Genomic DNA, 22,832 nt, shown 5'->3' on the forward strand with positions numbered 1-22,832 from the left:
CAGGCCTCCCTTGGCCCTCCTCCTACCCCCACCTGTGAGGCCAAGAACTATGAGGTAATCTTTGGCTCCATGCTTCCCTTCTCTGCCCACATCGCTGATGTCTCAAAAAGGTCAAACTTCCTACTGCACCTCCTCACAGGTATTCTGCCTTTCCTCTCCTTCCCCCAGAAGCTCTGTCTCTCGAGCCCTGGTTCTCTCAAGGTTGGACTATTGCAACAGCCTCTTTCTAAATCTACCTGCCTCTACTCTCCGCTCTTTGCAACTTATCCAGTACAGGGCTGCAAGACTTTTCCTTGGCCTCAAGCCCTGGGATCGTATCTCTCCAGCCCTGAAATCTATTTACTGGCTCCCAGTGGTTGCAAGGATTAAATTCAAGTCCCTCTGCATTGTCCACATGGCTTTCTGGGGCCTGGGTCCAAAATACCTTCAGCTGTCCCTCGTAAATACCTTCCCTCTTGAGCCCTTTGCTCCTCCACTTCTAACTCCCTCAGGATCAGCTGTTTTTCTAAGGAATAAGCTTGGGGTAGATCTCTGTCTTCGGCTGGGGCCTCCCTCTGAAACAGCCTCCTTGCCACTCTAAAACTTGAGGAGAACCACCTCTGGTTCCAGAAGCACCTCAAGACCTTCCTCTTTGCTTCTGCTTTCTCTCCTCCTCTCCCCTGTTGATCTGTTCTGTATCGGTACCATGCACCTCGTCTCCCTCTGTTATCAGGGCCCACCTGCTCACCCTGCAACTCACCTGCACTGCCTCCAGGCAATCCCTTGCACTGGGGTCTGTATCTGTAACCCTACAGTCCCACCCCTTTTTCTTTTTCTGTGCTTATTCTTACACACCCTGTCTGTTGCCTTATTCCTAGCACTTGCCACTTGCTGGCTGCACTACCACTGTTTGTTGCCTTGTTATGTATTTATCTATTCATGTTTTGCTTATTTTTATTTTTGCTCAGCACCTTTCACCTCTCCCCCCTCCCTTGTACTTACCCATCTCCCTCTCCCATGCACTTGCACGTTCTCAATGTCACTGGGCATAGTAAGATCATTGTTTTTGTTCCCCCTTGTTCTCTTCCCTTGCCTCAGCGTGCTCTGAAACACGTGTGTATGAGCGTGATAAAAAATAAAATATCAATATCAATATAAATTGAAGACTATGCAGGGGTCACTCAACCTTTGGTCTATTTATTAAAGGTGGGGTCAAGCGGGAGTGGGTTCCAGAACAAACCAAGGCAGTAAAACAACTAAAGAGAAGCCTTTCCCAAGCCCCTTGTTTGAAGGAGTTCTTTGAGATGGGGTTCTCAGATACTTGCTAACAGCTGTATTATACCAAAAGCATGACAAGGTCAACAAATAATCTCGTACACGAGCAAGACTTTTTCCTCTGTGGGGGAAAAATGCAATAACTGCGAAAAGGCACTCCTGGCAATGGTGTGGGTGTTGATGAATTACCTCCCATTCATACAGGGGGAGCACATCATCATGGAGACTCCTCACCAACCCTTGTAATGCTTACAAAGTGACCGACTCCGAACAGGGAACGTGAGTAATTCCAGAATTACTTCCAGGATTCTCTCCATGCAAGGCTTCCCTGTGGAGGTTAGATATGGCCGAAACAAGAAGAGTCCTGTAGTGCAAGGATTGGCTGACTTGCATAACTGTGCTCAAGAAGACTGTCTCGAGGAAAAAAGTCTAAAGACAATGTGGAGGCGTACCTTACTTTCCCGCACAAAGTCTATGAGGAAGACACGTGTCAGGGGATACCCAGAGTTTATGTGGATGGATGCTCAATGTTCACTCCAAAATAGACAAAACTGGAAATGACTTGGCAGACGAGTATCTCTTGGAAACCAAGGATCTCTGGGTGTTGATTAAGTTTTCCAAAATGTTCCGAATCCAAGGCGGTTTGTTGGTATGGAGATCCATATCTGGATGTGAACAGTGGATGTGAACAGTGGGTGGTACCTACCTCATTCCAAAGCCTGATGTTAAGTCACACCCATGACGCTGCCACTGCTGGTTTTAAGGGGTTTCATACTACATTAGAAATCTTGCATGAGGTTGCATACTGGCCACACATGGACCAGGACCTCGACATCTACTTAGTGGGCTGCCTTCTGTGTGCCCAGTTTCAGCAAAGTTCTCTCATTTCATCAGGCCAGCGATTTGCTCTTCTAGAGGAAACAAGTACATGTTGACCGTGACATTTATTGTTTACCAAGTGGCTAGAATGTCTTCTGGCCCCGAATTGTAAGGCAGAGACAGCTGCTGCACTAATGATCCATCACATCTTCTCTTGTTTCGGCCTTCCTCAAAGAATTGAGTCAGACCGAGGAAGTCATTTTACCAGCGAGGTAATGACCAAGATGAGGGAGATACTAGGGGTAAAGCAAAAACTCCACATTGCCTACCACCTAGCTTCGAGTGGGGGAACTGAGAGGTACAATAAAACAATTGTGGGCATCTTGAAGAGGTTTGTGGGGGACTATGGACCAAGTTGAGACATCCGACTACCACTTGTCCTAATGGCAATTAGGTCCACGCCGTCTTCTGCAACCAAAGTTTCTTTATTTGAGCTCATGAGTGGATTAAGAATTGTGCTACCTCAGCATCTGTTCTACAGACATTAAGAGCAGACCCTGGTCAACACGTCCACTACTCATGAGTACATTGGGAATGTACAGAAACACCTTCAGCATGCTTTTGCTTATGCTCAGCACAATTTAGAATGGTCGGCAGAAGGAATGAAAGCCTGCTATCACTTAAAAACTACCATGAAGGAGTACTAAGTGGGAGACAGGGTCTACTCGTACAATTTCCAAAGGAACCAGACCAAGGAGTGGATGTTCCACCCCTCTTGGCGTGGTGCCTTTGAAATTGTCAATAAAATCTCACCTGTCGCCTGTAAGATCTGCATCCCTAAATGAGAACATACGGAAGAGTAATGGATCCATATCAAGCAGTTGAAGAGCTGTCACCCCAGACAGGCTCTGTGACTGATTGAAGAGCCCAGTGTGGGTAGAGCTCAGGAACCATCTGAAGAATTTAAGGAAAGTATGGAAACCCGGATGTAGAATATCGGCCATATATACAGGTAGTAACATAATTTATACTCACAAAGAATGTATACAAATCAGGAAAAATAAATAAATAAATAATGTATGTGTGGAAATGTTCATGTAAGGGAAATAAATGTCAATGTGTTATGGGATGTGTTTTGCTGTTCAAATTGTTTGCCTATTTACTGGGGAAAGAAGTACTGTGTAATATACTTAACCTCTTGTTTTACTCTCTGCAGGCTCACAGTCTGGAGGTAGGAGATTCCAAAAGGGGAGGGGTTGCAGGACCAAACCCCAAAATCCAAAAAGAGTGGAGTGCAGACCAGAGTGCCACTCCCTCAGGATAGGAAAAGAGCAGACATGCTCCAACAAGAAAATACATGGAATGAGCAAAAGAAAAAAGAAAACAAAAACCCCACTCTCTCTTGCTCTTTTCTATTGGTCAACCGAGTCAAAGACCCAGAGGGGGTACTTGTGGGGTAAGTAGACAGCTCCAGAGTGACAGACATGGAGAGGTCATGCTAGGCCCCTATTGTGCGAATGAAACTGGCTAATGTGGAGTTCCATTGAAATATGAAAGCCAGTCCAAAACATTGTTTCCTGATATCAGACCTACTGAATGAACAAAAATGTGCCTATTGTAACGTTAGTAAAATACAAAGACACCGAGTTGAAGGAGAGGGTGTCTTAGAACTGTGATTGTAACTGTGTCCAATGGAGGCAAACAAAAAGACACAGGTGCTGCAGATGCTGACTTTGTGTAACCTGGGAAAAGGCACCTTTCTGCAGACTCAAAACTGCTGTCGTACACATATACTTTGAAAGGATAGGCATGTGAAAAATACCAAGGAGGAATGATGCCTGATATTTAAGAAATGAAGTCAAGTGAAAGATTGTGTTTATCAGGAATAAAGAGGCATCATTTTCATCATGTACAATGACAGCCTGTAAAGATTAAGGCCTATTTTGTTTTTGTAGAAGTGAACAGTGGTTTCTTATGTAACTGTGGCCTATTTATGATCAGCAGCGTAATAGTGAATCTACCTCTATTCTAATATAGTAGAAAAGAAAGATTGTATTTATTAACAACAGGCCTAGATATAATGTTAAAATGTTATATGTAAGCACATATTGTCGTTTTAATTTGTATTGTGTGAAGCATGGATGCAGTTGGTGATTTCCCCACTGCACTTAAAAGACTGCACCTTTGAAAATTTGACCTCAAGACCTTTGGCTGAGGACCTCTAGGAGGAGTAGGTCTGGTTTTCAGTTTATTTGCTATGAAATACAGAAAAGTCGTTCAGAATTATGGGATTTACAGATAACACAGCCAGATGAAATGACCTTTAAGGTCAGGTTCCTCATTAACTGTGCATTAGCTTCGAACAAAAATCTTTGAAGCCCAGGGTGGGAGGGCATAATCACATAGGCCAGCCAGATGGCCTGATCAGCTCATAAAAGGGAAATGAAACCTAAGAATTGGTGAGGGACCCATGTAATGCCTTCCCATTGATTAACATTGGGCCACTTTTTCTTTAATTAAAAGAGAATCATATATCCCAGTGAGCTCACCCAGTTTTTTTAAAGGGGATAAAATGCCACATAAGGTATAGAGAAGAGTGAAAGGAATAGAAGTAAAAGATACACACAGTTTGAGAATAATACACAAAAGTACCAACAATTAAATTGCATAAATGTCATTAAATAATTCAATGGGTTTCGAAACAACATAATCCTCTTAATTCACAATCTAAACTGTGGTTGCCAAAATAGTATCAACCACATCAATGGTTTCCAAATGGTACAACATAAACAGAAAAACAGTTATATGCAGTGGATACTACATATGACAGTATCCACTGCATATGAATGTGTTTCTGTGTATCTTTTACTTCTATTCCTTCCACTCTTCTCTGTACCTTATGTGTTGTATACAATGTGTGTTGGCTATTTGTTTTTTAACATGTTTGTGTTGAAGCCAGCGACTTGCGACAATTTGTAATTATTAAATGATATTTTTTGATCATTGACTTGTATGAAACCTACCCTCATTTCCTTTCTTTTATTGGATTAGTGTGGCAGAGTCGACAGCGTGATTACCTGTGAGTGGAAGGAGGATTTGCATATTGCCAGCGTAGTTAGTGTAGGATATGCCGATTGAGTGAAAGAGGTCAAGAGAGGTTTGGTAAACATGTTGTTAAACGTGGGAAAGAAGCAGGTGCCTTGGGGAATGCCACAGATGATCGGTGCGAGGGCGCGGTTGCATTATCCGTGGAGACTCTAATAATTTTGCCCACAAGGAAGGAGGCAATCCAGCTTATTGCTTCAGTTGAGAAGTTGGCAGCGGATGTCAGATGTTTGCAGAGTATCTTGTGGTCGACCAAGTCAAACAGAGCTAAAGATCTAGGAGAGGTAGTAGGGCTGGCTTTCCAGTATCCTTGATCTCATCTAGATGATTCTTTAAGTCTAGCAGGGTTGATTCTGTACCATGACCAGGGTGGAAATAAGATTACCACACCCTCAGGATATGGTTGATTCCAGGTATTGCTGGATTTGGAGGTAGGTAACACCTGCAAGGATCTTGAGGAAAAAGGGGATTGTGGTGATTGGGGGATAGTTGGTAGGTGTAGAGGTGTCCATGGACTTTTTGTTCAGTAAAGTTAGCACCCAGGCTTCCTTGAGAGTGGTGGGGACCAGGCTCAAGGAGAAGGGGGCGTTGATGAATGTGGTGATGAAAGTGGTCAGGACGTCCGAGCAGTGTTTCATGTTTGCGGCTGGTCAGCTGTCTCCTTTTCATCTGCATGGTTTCAAACCTTACAAGATGGAGGAGATCTCTGCTCGAGTGATAGATTTGAAGTCAAAAGTGGGATAGTTTTGCATGTGGGTGGAGGAGTGGGCAAGAAGTGGGGGTTGTGGAATGGTGCTGATGGTAGCTTGTTTGACATAGATTCTTTTTTGAAGGGTGGCGCTTTTGTCGAGAAGGGCATTTTGTATCTTGGTGCACTTGGCCTCATCTTTGGTAAGTTTGAGAGGAGCACATTCCAATTCTCTGAGGATAGTGAATATTTCTCATGTCGTGGCTTTGGAATTAGCGATTCTTGTATTGTATCTGGTGGATTTGTCCTGTAGGATGGCTTGTTTGTACAACTTGGCTGTCGTAGCAAACCACCAGTTGTGGGCATCAGTAGGTGTTCTTCTCCATTTGTTTTTGACTCACATTTTTTGGAACGTTGTGTTGCTAGGTCGGAGTGAACTATGTGTTAAGGTGTATAGTTGGTTTGGCTTTACGTGGTGCTAAGGAGGGCGATGGAATCAACTACCAGTGACATTGTTTTGGAGTATAAGTCCGCTAGGCGGTCAGTGTCCAAGTGAGGTAACAGCTCTGATTGTAGTGTGTCAAGAAGGGGCAGAATGGGGAATTTAGTTAGTTTGCATGAACTGCGTGCCATTGTGGGTGGCATCACTGGGGCAATGCATGTAGGTTGTTGGGTGGGCACTATTGTAAAAGAGATGATGTGGTAGTCAGTCCAGGGGCATGGCTGCAAAGGATAGAGAATTGGCAGTTACGATGTGCTGTCCATTCAAAGGTGTGACCTTTGGAGAGGTGGGGGTCGCAATTCAGTGATGGAATCCTAGGGCACTGAGCGAGTTGGTTACTGAGGCCGCATTTGTGTTTTCGGTGTTGGTAAGGCCTAGGTTAATGTGAACTAAGAGGATAGTTTTGGATGCAGGCTTTATGATCGAGCCGAACATGAGAAGACGGTCCTCTTCAAACGATAGGAGGTGGCCAGGTGGGTGGTAGACTAAATGTATTTATTTATTTGGTTATGTATTTATTTATTTATTTGGATTTATAAAGCACCAGCGGCCCAGAGGCATTGTGGTGATGTTACAAGGAAATTTGCTTGCGGATATAGTTATTTATACATTGGAAGGTACATTTCTATATCAAGTACAGTCGTATCTTTCCGGAGATAGATTTACATGGTGGTTTAGTAAACATTATATTTACAAGGTGTTCAGAATACAGTGTACATGATAGCAGAAGGTATTGAGCGTTACAACGTTCTCTATATGCCAGGGTGGTACAGGGTAAGTCAGGAGGTAAGGAGAGAGCATCATTCGAGTATTTATTGGAATAGTTGTGTTTGATGGCCTTACGGAAGGCGGTGATGGAGGGTTCTTTCTGAGGGTGGGTGGCAGGGCGTTCCAGCTCTTGGGTGCTAGCACAGCAAAGCTGGATCCACCCACTTTTTGTCTTTTGAAGGTAGGGACGGAGAGTAGGTTGCAGTGTTGGGTGTGTTTGTGTCTGGTGGAGATTTCTCTGTGGATGGTTTCTGAGAGGTAAGGTGGGGCTGTTAGTGCAAGGCAGGTGTGAGTGGTGGAGAGCGATTTGAAGAGAATACACTCTCTAACAGGGAGCCAGTGAACGTTTCGTCTTGCTTGGGATATGTGTTCTCTTTTAGGGATGCTGAGGGCAGCCCTCGGTGCATTGTTTTGTGTGGTTTGAAGTTTTTTTAGGTTTTTGACAGAAGTGCCCAGAAATAGGACGTTACAGTAGTCAAGCTTAGCTCCTACTGTTGCTCTTTGGCAAGGCAGTTTTTGGGGGAGAGGTAGGGCTTGACAGCATTTATGACCTTGGTGGCTAGTGCCGCAGAAGATACAAAGGCATTGACTTGGCGGGACATGGAGAGCGAGGCATCTAAGTAGACTCCTAGGGTTTTCGCCGAAGCTGCAGTGGTGATGTTTGTGTTGTCTATATTGAAGGAGGCGTATTTGCTATCAGGTTTGCTGAGGACTTGTTTGGGGCCTACTATGAGTATTTCTGTCTGGTCTCCATTGAGACAGAGGCCATTTGCTGCCATCCAGGTCTGAATGATGGCGTAGATCTTGTTGAGGGTGGCTGCATCCTGTTCGTATGAGCCAGTGAGAGGGAGGAGGACCTGAGTGTCATCAGCATAGTTAGTGTAGGCTATGTTGTGATCATCAAGGTCGTTGAAAAGGGGGAGGGTGAAAATATTATAGAGGGTGGGTGATGTGCATGATCCCTGGGGAACTCCGCAGTGGATGGGAGTGGGGGATGCGTTGTCCTGGAGAAGACTCTCATGAGCCTGTCTTCAAGGAAGGATCTGACCCAGGTGGTGGCTTGTTGGGAGAATTGTGCAGCGTTTTTTAGGTGTTTTCATAGTATTTTATGGTCTAGGAGATCAAACGCGGTGGATAGATTGAGAAATAGGAGTAGGGCAGGCTTGCTCTGGTCCATGGTTTGCTGGAGCTGCATCTTTAAGTCTAGTAGGGATGTCTCGGTTCGTGGCGGGCCGGAAACCAAATTGTCTTTTTACCAGGTAGCTATTGTTTTCCAGGTGTTGTTGGATCTGTTTGCTTTGTCTAATATTTTTAGCATGAAAGGTACGGTTGTTATAGGTCTGTAGTTATTGGGTTGATCAGGGTCAAGCAAGGGTTTTTTCAGAAGCGGGCGTACCCAGGATTCCTTTAGGCAGGGTGGCACGACCCCAGAGGATAGTGAAGCATTGATGAAAGCTGTTAGGAATGGAGCTAGAGGTTCAGTGCATTCTTTGATCAGGGATGCTGGGCAGGTGTCACCTTGCAGGAGGAGGGTTTAATGTATTTCATGAGTGCTACCACTTCTGATTCAGTCACATCACGGAAGGAGAATGGTTAGTAGTTTTTAGTGTGATTGTTTTTTTGGTTCATGGCTTTGGGGGGGAGAGTTGGTTATGGGGATTGCTTTGCAGTGGGTTTTAATTTTTTCTTGGAGAGTCTTAAGTTTGGTTTGTTTAACATGGCAGTTTGAATGGAGTTGCACCAGGCTTGGTCTTTGACTGTTTCTTGGGTGTTAGTTGGTGGGGATGCCAGCTCTTTGTAGATGGCGAATAGTTCCTTGGATTCGGATTTGGCGTTGTCTATTCTGGAGTTATGGGAGGATGATTTGGCAGTGGTCATTTCTTTGTTGTACTGGGAGGGGCGAGTTGTATGGTGGTTGTATGGGGTAAAGGTAGTTTAATTGTGAGTATATCACAATTAGGTGTCAGGGTGGTGTTGGCCTGTCTGAGGGCCAGGGTGTCTCTCACTATCAGTGCAACTCCACCACCTATAGAGTCTAGTCTTTTGCTCCTAAGGATGTTGAAACCCCAGGTGCATGGCTTGTTGTGGCGTAAAGCCAAGTCTCTATAATGGCTAGGATGTCTAGGTTATTGGCCGTGATGAGGTAATGGATGTCCAAAGGGTGTGCTTTTTTTGTATCTAGAGTTAACGTTAACTAGGGCACCGTTCAAGGGGGTGGCTGGAGAGATAAGAGGCATGATGTTGAAAGTGCTACTAGTGATGCTGATTGTGAAGCTACTCAGTGTGTAAGGTGCAGGTGAAGCCGGATTGGTAGGTAGACATGTACAGGTGGTGCTAGTGTTACGGGAGCTAGGCAAAAAGTAAAAACTTTAGGAGTAACCTTTGACCAACATCTGTCTATGAAACAGCATGTTAGTAGTATTGTGTCGTCTTGTGCATACTACATTAAACTCTTAACACACCTAAGGCCCCTCATTTCTCAGGATAACGCGGAAACTATCGCGAGAGCAATTGTAGGCTCAAAAATAGACTACTGTTTGAGCCTTCTGATGGGAATTAACAAATCCGAAAGTAATAGGCTGCAAATCTGTCAAAATGGGGCTATTAGAGCCGTTATGAAACTAAAACATAAAGATCATGTCACACCAGCGAGACGTGAGCTACACTGGCTGCCTGTGGCCGTTAGAGCGCTATTTCGCACCCTAACGATTGTCCATAAGTGTAGATCTGGGAAGATGCCTGGTTACTTACAACAACTACTACCCATAACATCTAACACAAGAGCACTTAGGTCGAATGACTTGTTCCTTTTATCTGAACCTAAGTGCAACACTGTCAGAACGGCCGACTCGGCCTTCTTCTCTGTTGGCCCTAGATCCATCGAATCTTTAGAACTCTTTAAAAAAAGACTAAAGACACATCTGTTTCATTAAACGACTTTTTGGTCCGTGATTTCACCCGTTCAGCCCTGCCTTCTTAAACCGTTTCCTGTTATCTGTTATATGTGTTTTTGTAGTGCCCTCACACCTTCGGGTTCAAGGCTGCGCTATTCAAGTATATTAAAGTAAAGTAAAGTAAAGTAGGCGAGTCTGCTGTAGCTTGGTTAGGAAGTTTGGTAGGCAGATTCTGAGGGCCATTAGGAGCTATGATACTGGGCTTGTGTGTAACAGCTCGCTTTGTAGCACTACCCCAAGAAGGTTCGCAGAGGGTCGTGCGGGTGATGTCATCCAAGAGGGGCAGTGGTTGGGTAACAGTACCCTTAGTGTCGCTTCTCGGTGAGTCAAGGTTGGTGGGCTGGGGTTGGGAGGTGAGTTTTATGTACTAGCCGCTCGCCACCACCTCTTCAGCATAGTGGCCTTGCGAGCAAGGCTTGTATGAGGTCATCCCCTGTCTGGCCCTGTGATATGAGCAATGCTGCTCCACAATATCCTGATTTGCGATTGCGCCGCCTAAATGGAACTGGAAACGCTGCTCCTGAATATCCTGATTTGCAATTGTGCCGACATCCAGCCAAATGAGAAGGTGATGAATGTAAGCCCTGCTGGGCCATTGAAATGTTGCCCTGTACCCCGTGCAAACATAGCCGCCGCCATGATGCTGACCTCTCTACAGACCAGCACCTGAGCCATTTGCCCCCCTCCTACTGCTTATAATTGGAGGGTCGCCCAGCCATTACATTATGACCCAGTGAGTCGGCAGACAAAACTCACCCGCTACAAAGGCCAACTTCTAAGGCCCATAAGATCATCCCCTGTCTGGCCCTCTGATGTGAGCAATGCTGCTCCGCAATATCCTGATTTTTGATTGTGTTGCCTAAATGCAACCAGCAATACTGCTCCTGGATATCCCGAAGTGAGATTGTGCTGCCTAAATGCAACCGGCAACCAAACAAGTGAGAAGGTGATGAAGGTAAACCCTGCTGGGACATTGAAAAGCTACTCTGTACCCCTTGCAAACATGGCCGCCGCCATGATGCTGAGCTCTTTACAGACCAGCATCGCACTCGTTTCCCTGCCTCCTTCGGCTTGTGATTGGAGGGTCGCCCAGCCATTACACTGTGACCCAGATGCTAAGCCAACCAGTGTCGTTCCAGCAGAGAGAGAAAACAAGACAGGTGTTCTCCTATGCTCTGAATCTCAACACCATCAACGCTTACTGTATGTAATGGCAGAAGCACAGTCCTCCTGGAAACATATCAAAGCCTGGCTGGTGCTTCGGCCATTTCGTCCTGTGTCGGCCAGTTGCCATGGCAATGTGAGAATGCTCCGAACTCCCCTTTCTCTCTTACAGTACCAATGTTTTGGCAATAGGTGGCAAAAGCGCATCACCAAATACTCCAAAGCCAAAAAGAGTTGGACGAAATGTACCCCATGTTCCATCTGTTTACCTTGGGAACATGATTGAAGCAGGACAAATACTTGAACTATGTCGTTGCAAAATATCAAATTTATAAGCCCAGCGCATTTATTTTGAATGTGTACTCTTAGGAATATTTGGGTTCAGACACAACAATTTTTCCCGCCATGGCAGTGTTGTCCGGTTGATTTAGATGTTGAGAATGGCTGATTTCGTGTTTTGCTTGCAGAGGTTACTTTTATGCTTTCCTATCCTGGCCTTTCTTGCTTTTGATTTCTCCCAAACATACACAGCACAGAAGCCTGATGTCCAATTTCTGGGAGAGGAAAACACTTACATCTTTGCACTGGGCGGCGTCTGCCAGTGCAGACATTGCCCTGGCTCCAATGAAGGCTGCCAAATTTCGTATCCAAACGCAACCTGGCTATGCAAACACATACAGAGAAGCTGTTCCGAGAATGCATGCTCAGGACGGGCTTTGGGCGTAATTATTTAACAATAAAATATTAACTCAATGACTAAAGGGGTTGATCTTGCTACAAATCCTAATGCCACAAACAGTACTTTCTTGCATTTTACTTGTTCTTGCTTAAAGTGTGTGTTTACACTGCTGTGGAAATGAAAGCCTTTAGGTTGTGGGTCTGGGGGAAAATGGGGGCCTTGTGTGACTGAGTGGGTCATTTCAATTTGTCTTGTCCATTCCTGCCTGGTCTAGCATCTTTGGTCAAATCTGCTGAGTGATAAACTTGTACATGTTACCTAATGTGTCACACAAGATTTGTTTTCTTGTATAGAACCAGAGCCATGAATACGCCAATGCTGTTTATTTTATTTTTATTTGTTTTACTTTAATTATTGATAGCGCCCAGGACCCGGAGCTATTACGGCGCTAGTGAGTATAGAAACATTCAGAGCATCCAGGGAAGTACATGGTTTTTTGGTATCATTATGGTTACAGACGATCCAATTATGGAGGACAGCATAATGACAGATACATACAAGGTTTTGTATGGTATCGTTATGGTTACAGACGATCCATTATGGAAGACAGTAGGCCAATTAATTGAACAGAGCCGTTTTGACTTTTTTGAGTACAGTCAGGTAGAAGGATTCTTCTTGGATGGAGGGCGGAAGCGTTCCAAAGGGTGGATGCGATGATAGTGAAGCTTGATCCTCCTGCTCTTTTTCTGATGAATCTGGGGGTGGATAGCGACGTGGTCGAGGAGGATCGCAGGTTGCGTGGATGGGATTTTTTATTGATGCAATTGGAGAGGTAGGGAGGGGCTGTATTGTGGAGGCAACAATTTGTGATGGATAATATCTTGAACTCTATGCAAGCCTTGATTGGAAGCCAGTGAGCTTTGTGTCTAATAAGGGAGACGTGATCTGAGTGTTTCAGGCCCCACACTGCTCTGAGGGCATTGTTTTGGATCAATTGTAGTTTATTGATGTTTTTTGCTGAGGTGCCTGCGAGGATGGTATTGCAATAATCTAGCTTGCTGTCAATGATGACTGTGGCTAGCAGGATGCCGTTGTTGGTGGTAATAAACATTCTGGATAGATTAATGAGTTTTGTCAAATATGCTGCGGACAAAACTATGGCTTTGATATGTTTCTGCATATTGAGGTCTGAGTCAAGGTATACCGCTGGTGTTTTGACATGGGTTGAGATGGGGGGGTGTTCCCGTCGGTGATGAGGTTGGAGAAGGCAGGGTCCAGGCGTTTGAGGCAATGCAGAGAGCCGACAACGAGCAGTTCCGTATTGTCATCATTCAGACAGAGATGATGATTTGTCATCCAGGCATGAATGATGCTTTAGACACGATTGATGCTGGCAGAGTCAATCTCTTAGTTGCCCATGAGTTGGAGGAGAACCTGCATATCATCAGCAAAATTTGTGTATGGGATGTTGAGACTATCCAGATGATCGTAGAGGGGCTTGGTTTACATGTTGTACAGTGTGGGAGAGAGGCAGAATCCTTGTAGTACCCTATAGTAGACTGGGATGGGGTCAGCCGCTTCCGCACCAGTGAAGACTCTAGATGTTTGCTCACTCAGAAAGGATTTAATCCAGTTGGTGGCTTTGGGGGAGAGGTTGAAGCTGTTAGTGAGGTGGTGACAGAGGATATTATGATAGACGAGATAGAAGACCGCTGAGAGGTCCAGGAGCAGGAGTATGGTGAGGTTCCCATTGTCACGGATATGGTCAAGCTGAATCTTCAGATCGAGGAGGGTGGATTCTCTGATGTGTCTGGGTCTGAACCCTGACTGGTGAGTGCCGAGTAGGTTGTTAGTTTCTAGGTGAGATTGGAGTTGTAGGTAGGCTGTGCGGTCCAGAATTTTCAGAAGGTAGGGTACTGTTGTGATGGGGCAGTAGTTTGTAGGTAGGGTCGGGTTGAGGGAGGGTTTCTTTAGGAAGGGTGTAACCCAAGCTTCCTTCATGGAGCTAGGCCCTACGCAGGAGTTGAAGGAGGCACTGATACATTTACTAATGATGGGAGCAAGGGGTTCTGCACACAGCTTAATGAGGTGAGCTGAGCAGATATCACCAATGCAGTTCAAGGCTCTAAGGCATTGGATGGTGGTAAGCGTACCTGTCTGGGAGACGGTGTGGAAATGGAAAGGGGGAGGTGGGTGTGATGGGAGTGTGGCCATCATCTTTGGCAAAGGAGGCAGAGATTTCCTGAGGACAGTTTTGTCTGTGAAGTTAAGTGTTTTGTTTGTTAGGGTAGATTGAATAAGGGAGCATCAGGCTTTGTCGTTGGGGAAGGTGGAGGTAGGGGAACCTGGGTTTCCATCTACTTAAAGGATAGTTCCGGGACTTTTTTTTTATTGTCCCTACGGGTCGGCCATGTGTTTGTAAGCATAAATCGGTAGATCGTAGGAAACTTTCCTATGGACCTTACCCGACTTTTCGCCCATTATCGCACTCGAAATCAGCCTCCATTTTGTGATAATCCTATCATTCCGCCGCATCGACCTGGCTCACCTGCCTTTGCGGCACTAAATCAAATCCCCCGCCCCTGAAACAGACTTTATCAAAACATTCATATTCCCCGCCTCTATCCGTGACGTGACTGTGCTGCGTAGGCAAACGCGCCCAGGCGTCTTCTACGCGACTCCACACAGAACCCGGAAACCAACACAGATCAGCTCACAACACAGCGCGCCACAATTCGGAATATGAAACTGTACTTTGAAATCAAACCGCAAGATTGTAAATGTGGTAAAGTACATTTATTGGACATCAAATGTTTTGAGAATATTCAGCGATTTGCATTTTTATTTGCTCATGTTCCAAAAAGTTCGTATTGAGGAACGCGATGGTCCTTTCCTGGACACAGGGTCTTAGAGCATCTCACAATACAGCACCACAATTCGGAATGTGAAACCGTGGTTTAAAAGCAAACGGCAAGATTGTACATTTGGCAAAGTACGTTTATTGGACATCAAATGTTTAGAGAATATTCAGCGATTTGCATTTTTATTTGCTCTCGATCCAAATTAGTTCGTCTTGAGGGAAGCGATGTTCGTGTGCAGTACACAGGGTGTTGGTTTACGATAAAAATAAGCTCTTCGGTCGCACTGATAATCGCATGGCTGTTCCAACAACGAGGCACTAGGCCACCACAACGGTAGGTATGTTGCATCTAACCGTTAGTACCGCGTAAGGGCATACTTGTACTTGGCGATCGTCCCATAAAATGGTCAGGGTGGTAACGTTGTTCACGCGGAGAAGCAACTGGCGGCTGTAGAAGCCGTCCGCCGGTGTCTGGTACTCGTGACACAGACAGTAGTGAATGATGTACCTAAAAACATAAAAAATGAAATTAGTCTCACCATCAGATCCTTATTAAAATTATTCATTTCATAGCGAGGACAGCGCTACTGGGTGTACACAAGTGTTTAAAGGCGTGGCGAGGCATGGAGGGGGGGGGGAGTGGAGTACAAGGTAAGTAGCATAAAATAATAAATAAATAGGGCCAGCTGGTGGCAAGTGCAAGGTAAGTGCAGAACAAGTGCTGGGAAGGGGGGGCTGTAGGATACTGAGACAGTCCCCCAGTGCAGGGGTTGACAGGGAGGCAGTGCAGGTGGAGAGTGGAAGGGCCCAGGACCGAGGTCGCAGACAGTGGACCAGTTGTAGCAGGGGAGAGGGAGAGAGAAAGCAGAAGCAAAGAGGAAGGTTTTGAGGTGCTTCAGTAAAAGCAGATGTTTCTCCTCAAGATAGTGCGCGGTAGAAAACAATATGCCACATAGAACGAACAAGTACAACTGAACCCGTCTTTAAAGCCACTGTATAGTAATGAAATTGAGGTATAAACTCATCAAAAGTTACTTACATTATATTTGCATTTTCCATTGTGTCTCTGTGTAGGGCAGACCCGAAACACCACTCCTTCTTTGCCGACGTTACTTCTTCTAATGAACGTGGCTCATCGTTTCGTTTCTGAAATTTTATTCATTATCTTTTCTTAGTCTTTCAGGATGGTCCCGGCCTGTCAAGGTCAAATCACAATAGAACCTTATATTGGGTCGTGGGCCGTTCCGCCACCCGAGCAAAACATCAAAGCAGCTGACCTTCACTTTGAGCGAGCACACATTTCTAGTTAGCTGCGGTTAGTTTTAGGGACATCTTGTCTGCGTGCCTTTTTTTTTATTGTCCCTATGGGTCGGCCATGTGTTTGTAATACGGAAACATTCTATAATTTTTGTAAAAATGATTTATATTACTGTTTGGTTTAATTGCAATGGGCCTGCAACATGAGGAGACTCGAGAGAACAGAATCAAATTACATTCATTTAAACCGTGATGTGTATTTCTCAATGAGCTCTGCTTTAGGTGGACATGGAACAGAGGCAATGTTGGGTGGCAATGCAGTTGTCCCCTGCATAGGTTCGTTCACCACTCCATGTATGTGCCTATCTAGGACGTCAACGATAAGTTTCTCAATAAACTCATATTGCATATCCTCAAACACTGGTTTGATCACCCATTGTTTACTTCTTTTAGTGAAGGCCTTATTGTAGCGAAGCGTCCCTAAAGTTCCGGTCGTCCTACTTTGTTGACGGCCAACATTATGGTTATGTGCCAAGACCGCTAAAAGAGTCCGATTTATCATGCCCTCCATGCCAAAATGCAATCGTTTTGGCCTGTACTTGAGGCACATATTGTGGAACACCTCCAAATCTCCTGTGTGGCAGAATTCCGTGAGTCCCCTCAAAGCTTTTGTTATAGTTTTATCAAATACAATCTTTTCAATGGCTTTGTGAGTGGGTGATGAAGGAATCAACCACTTCTTCTTCCGTGCCTCCTCTGTGGACAAATGGCCATGTTCACATTTGTGGAAATGTTCATTTGTCGACCATCGATGTACGTTGCTACAGTGCAAAATTACTGACCGCCATTTTTCCAGTAGAATTTCCAACGACCCTTCACATGTTTTTGAGCTCCACCAAAGATGGTTGCTGATTGACTTGGACCACTGTGAAATACCTTGCAATTCCTTTTTTTTACCTGCAGCCGACAATTTTTTATTGATTGATTTTGCAAGATGCCAAACGTCAAATTGGTGATTTATATTTTTGTACTGTTCTCTCATTGTCTTGGCAATTGAAACGTGTCTGTCCGTGGCTATCAGGTCGATCACCATTCCCCGCGATTGTAGTTCTTGCAATGATGCTACAAAGCCAATTTTCTCCATGGCCACTGAGGATGTACTTTGTGACACCTGCACGACCACCGAACTCACAATTTTCTTACTTTCCATGTCCTGAAAGTGGTAGGTGCAGTACTTGGCTGAAAATCCTGGGCTGTCGCACTGTCCATCACCGGCTAGCCTGAAGCGTTTGCCCGCGAATGTACTTTCCATTGACATTTTTTCCATTCTCCAAGCTTCGCTGATGGCTGGAAATAGATAATCGGTTTGGTATTTGTAGAACTGACTTTTCGCAATGAAATGGATTCCCACAAACTGAAAGAAATACTGTAACTTTTTAAAACTTGAACCACTAAAAAGTGCGGCCGCTGCACAAAGTAGATTGCCTGCTGGCAGTTGCCCCAGCATGGGTTGTGCAGACCATGCGAACGGATGATATTGTGTACAGGTGGCATGTATTTTAAGGTTAGTGCCTCGAATTGCACGAGTCACATTAATCAATGGCTCCCCACATACTTCCCCACCAACCCAATGCCCACATTTCATCATCATAATAATATCCATCAAACAGCTATCGAATACAATGAATTTGGCCTCTTTCCTTATACTGTCACTCTGCATCCCAGCTGGTTCGGCCTGTAACGTTGAGGACATGTCACTCGCATGGAAGGTACAATCTCTGATATCGTCTTCCGCTATGCTGAGTGATATTGATGGTGTTTCATTGTCGTCCACTTCATTCTCTTCCATTGCAACATCTGTTCCTTGTCCGGAGATGGGAGAAAAAAACAATGTCTTCAACTTTCGCGCGCTCTTATTTTTTGCGGGTGTGGATTCTGTGAATTGATCTCCGACTGCATCCAAACTACCAGGAGGACATTCACTATCAATGGCTGGTGGTGGTATAGCTCCGTTGTCAATCACTTCATATTCTTCCCATTGGCACGATGCATCTCCAGTCTCAAGTCCCTGCCAAAAGGTTTGACAAGCAACATCTCTCGTTCGCTTCACTGTCTGTGTAGATCTAGTTCTTACACCCACTCGCAACTAGAGGACAGATTAGAAAAGGGATGTTCAGTTTAAACACAACTTACAGTATTGAACTATTGACAGTGAAAGACAACATAAAATAGTGAACAGGACACTAACCTTCTTTTGCTTTCTTTTCTTTGAAACTTTCTTGCCTCGAACTTCAACATCTGGACGCTGTTGCTCCGACTCGTGTGTGCATGTCTCCACTTCCTCTCGCGCTGCAACGACTATATTTTCATGATAAGCACATCCATCACTCACTGAGGCTCCATCGACTCCCTGAAACATAGAACTTTCATTAGTATGTATAATAATATTGAAAACACAAAATGTACTTGGGGACCAATACCCATACGGACATCTCAATAGCAAAACACGAATGAACGCATTGTGTAGAACATTCAAACGACAATAGTTCACGCATTGTTGATCTAGTTAGATTGAACTGTCAAGATCCATACCTCGGGCTCCGCATAGACTTCCATTGATGATATTATTGAAGATGACGCTTCAGCAACTCCCTGAAACACAGTAATTGCATTAGTATGGTTTTCTATTTTGTTTAAAAGAACATAAACTTTCTGCAGGCGTCAACGGCTCATCTAAATAGACCTGCACAAATGATCAGTTGTCTAAAATAAATAATGGATATCTAAATATGATTCGATTTGCTCCATCGGTGGAAGTGTCACCACCCAGAGATCTGCATCAACTACTAGGGGTGATGTTCTTGTTGAAGAAGCTCCGTCAGCTCCCTGAAACATAGTACTTGCGTTAATAAAGAAGGAAGTATAGCGGGTGTAATCACGTCATTTGATCTCGCATGATTGATCTGTCAGTATCCATACCTCGAAATGCATAAGAACATCAAGGGACGCTGTAACTGCGGTGCACACTTCTGCAAGCTGTTGCGCCGACCCGTAACTGCATGCTCCCCCTTCTTCTTGGACTAATGCTCCATCGACTCCCTGAAACATAGGACTTTCATTAGTAATGAACACAATATTGAAAAAAGAAGACACATAGGAGGGCGACGACAGAAGGACATACCAATGGCTAAAAACGAAAGAAACATTGTGTGTAACAATCACGCTACAAGAATGCAAGATCTGATGATCTCCATCGATGGAACTGTCCGGAAACGTACCTCGAGCATCTGAGTGACATCTACGGTTGTCGTCAATGCGTTGGACTCCTCAGCATCTCCCTGAAAGACAGTACTTGCATTATTTTGGATAACAATAATTATAACTGAAAACAAAGACTAGAGGACGAGTACTGTGGTGTACCATTAGGTAAAATAATTACACGATCAATTAAAACTATTGATTTACATGCCTAAAACAAGTCAGTGTCAGAGTAGCTAAGTAAGATTACCCGATAGGCGCTTGAAGTGGCTGATGACTGCAATAACGACACGGATGGAGAATCTTCCGCCTTCATATTGAGTGGATACATAAATGGGGAAATTATTGTTAGCTAATGCTACACACTACCGCAAGGCCGAGAGACAAATACGTAAACTTGACTCACCAGTGGAGGGATGTGGACGAATAGAGTGGGAATAGCGGTTGAGAGCAATTTTCGCCTCGCTCGCGGTGTTTTCTTCTTTATTAGCAATGATGTGGAGTACATGTCTGGGCTAAAGTGCCTGCTGCAGATGCGGTATCGATCACCCCTCTTGTCCGCAAAGACTTCTAGGACTCTACTTTCTAGCTCAGAGGCTGGATATCCGCAATATCGGACCCATTCTCTTATCTGATCTATTGTCTTAGGGAAAACATGCATTATAGTATCTTCAGATTTGTTATGGGTCTTCGAAGGGCAACCGCCAATGGAACAGGCAGGCATTATGGAAAGTTCTGAAAAGTAAAGATCAACAATTCTCTATGAATACCAATGTGTTAAAACATTAAATGACACATAAAAGGTTCAATGCAAGGTCCGTTTTGGTTCTTGGAACTATACACGTTATTCACATGCGGATAAGTATTTCAATAACTTTCAAAAAATAGAAAAAGTAATTTGACTAAACTCAGAACATGTGACTAGTTCCTTGCATGTACTGTCGTGAACGAAAAGAAAACATGGATGCAATTTGATGACTACTAGCAAATAGATATAAATTAAAAAATTGGACGCAAAATGATTATGGTACATGGACTTACCTTGACGAACAAACAGTTAGATGCAGGGATCAGAGTAGTTTCTTGTCGTAGAACAGGGAGCAGTTCACAGGTTGCAAACTGACGAGTTTGCTCAAAGTGGTCACGGAAGTTCACAGAGACGAAGAGCAGATAACCAGCACCTTCACGGGTTGACTAGCAAAGCGCAAAGAAGTTCTCATTAGAAATATGAAGTGGGTTATAAAGAATTCGAAACAGGGGTGTGTTTGTGAATGAATGACGTGTATATGTCGTGGCATTATGCGGATTGCAGGGGGGCGTCCAGCGTGAGGGGGGATGCTTGGCAGGAGACACGGGGTCTGGAGGTAGACATGGGAACAACAACCCATGCTCTATAGACCACTTTGAAGTGTACATGGTCTTTGGCACCTCTTGGCCTTTATCGCTCCCTGACAGCTCCACTTGCCAGCAGCGCAAGTACCCCGGTGCGAACTGCCTTTGATAGGGCGGGGGGTGGATCGGGGCGGTGGTCGTGCAGACAAGACACAGGAAGACTTGTGAATGGAGACACACTTATGTGGATTGCAGGGGGGCGTCCATCGTGAGGGGGATGCTTGGCAGGAGACACGGGGTCTGGAGGTAGACATGGGAACAACAACCCATGCTCTATAGACCACTTTGAAGTGTACATGGTCTTTGGCACCTCTTGGCCTTTATCGCTCCCTGACAGCTCCACTTGCCAGCAGCGCAAGTACCCCGGTGCGAACTGCCTTTGATAGGGCGGGGGGTGGATCGGGGCGGTGGTCGTGCAGACAAGACACAGGAAGACTTGTGAATGGAGACACACTTATGTGGATTGCAGGGGGGCGTCCATCGTGAGGGGGATGCTTGGCAGGAGACACGGGGTCTGGAGGTAGACATGGGAACAACAACCCATGCTCTATAGACCACTTTGAAGTGTACATGGTCTTTGGCACCTCTTGGCCTTTATCGCTCCCTGACAGCTCCACTTGCCAGCAGCGCAAGTACCCCGGTGCGAACTGCCTTTGATAGGGCGGGGGGTGGATCGGGGCGGTGGTCGTGCAGACAAGACCCGTTTGCCGCAGGGCCTCACCAAGGAGAGGTCATCTAACTGAATGTAAGAGGATGGCTGCAGGATCTACTACATGGAAGGCAGGGGGGTGAGTTTATAAATACCTCACCCTCCCAGGAGAATATATGGGGGTCATCTCTGTACCCGGTGCCCAAAAAGAGGATTTATTATGATCAACCATATTTATTATTTACCCATAACCATGTTTTGTATCAATAAAATCCAACAGCTTTTTATTGCCAACGCTTGATGCCAACCCACAAAAGAATATATGTATGACTGCTGCATATATGGGTTCAACGGTTATGTGGATTGAAGGTGTGCGGCCAGCGTGAGGGAGGATGCTGGCCGGAGACATGTGGTGTGACAAGACAAGGCACTGGAAGGCTATTCAACGGAGACACACTAGATTCATTTAAAAAATCAAAACAACCATTGTTAAAATATATGTTGTGCTTTATTTTAGATTTTAATTAAACATAAATAATAAACATTACACATTGTAAAGTTGAGGTTGCAGCACATCGAGGGAAAATCCGCGGTATTGTCCACTGTCACTGGGGAAATGTTGTCTAATGGCAAGTACCGCACAGGCAGGTATTACTCTCCGAACGCGGTGTCCGAGCCTCCCGTGAAGCCACCAAGTGAAGCAACGATAGGCCACCAGCCTGTACCACCTGTGAAAAAAAAGATGCAAACTGTATTAAACTGACCAAACTTTCTTATCAATGTCGATTCAGGTAACACATGTCATTTTTCTTAGAAAAAAATTATATCTAGAAAATGCACTATATGGAACCAATTTACATGCGTTTGAATGATATGTAAATGTAATTTTATATGTGGGAGACGACCATGAAATAGTGGTGGCATCACTGACATCACAAACAGAGTATACTTACTCGTTACTCGGATTACGCGGACGAACAGTGCCACGAAGTTCGTGCATAAGCACCATCATCATCCTCAACACTGTCCGTGAGAGGCAGGCTTCCCTGAACTCTGGCAGCTCGGTGATGCATTGCGGACTTTGCTCGCCTTCCTGCAGACTTTGCTCGCTTTCCGAAATGTAGGCCAAGCACCCGGAATTTTCACGGCAGCAGCAGTTCTCCTCCTCAGTTGGCATTAGCTCGCACCGATTGCACGTGCACCAGGTGGAGACGCCGTCCATGCGACATGGTCCAGGCTCTTCATCCGTTGACTGGTCCTCCCAACTGCCGTCCGAATCCCCATCGTTTTCGCGTGCTTGCCTTTCCAGTAGTTCCTCCTCGGTGTACTCGGGCTCGTACATATACGGCATTATTGTGGCCATTGTGCGGTAAAGATAGTAAAATAATTTACAGAGATGGTACAGGTGTTCACACGGGCTACAAGCGGCGAAGGTAGCTGACCAGAGCACTGAAACGAGTCACAGAATACTCAAAGTAACACA

The sequence above is a fragment of the Ambystoma mexicanum genome, chromosome 6p (genome assembly GCF_040938575.1).
Source record: "Ambystoma mexicanum isolate Mex_15411 chromosome 6p, UKY_AmexF1_1, whole genome shotgun sequence".
Lineage (NCBI taxonomy): Eukaryota > Metazoa > Chordata > Amphibia > Caudata > Ambystomatidae > Ambystoma > Ambystoma mexicanum.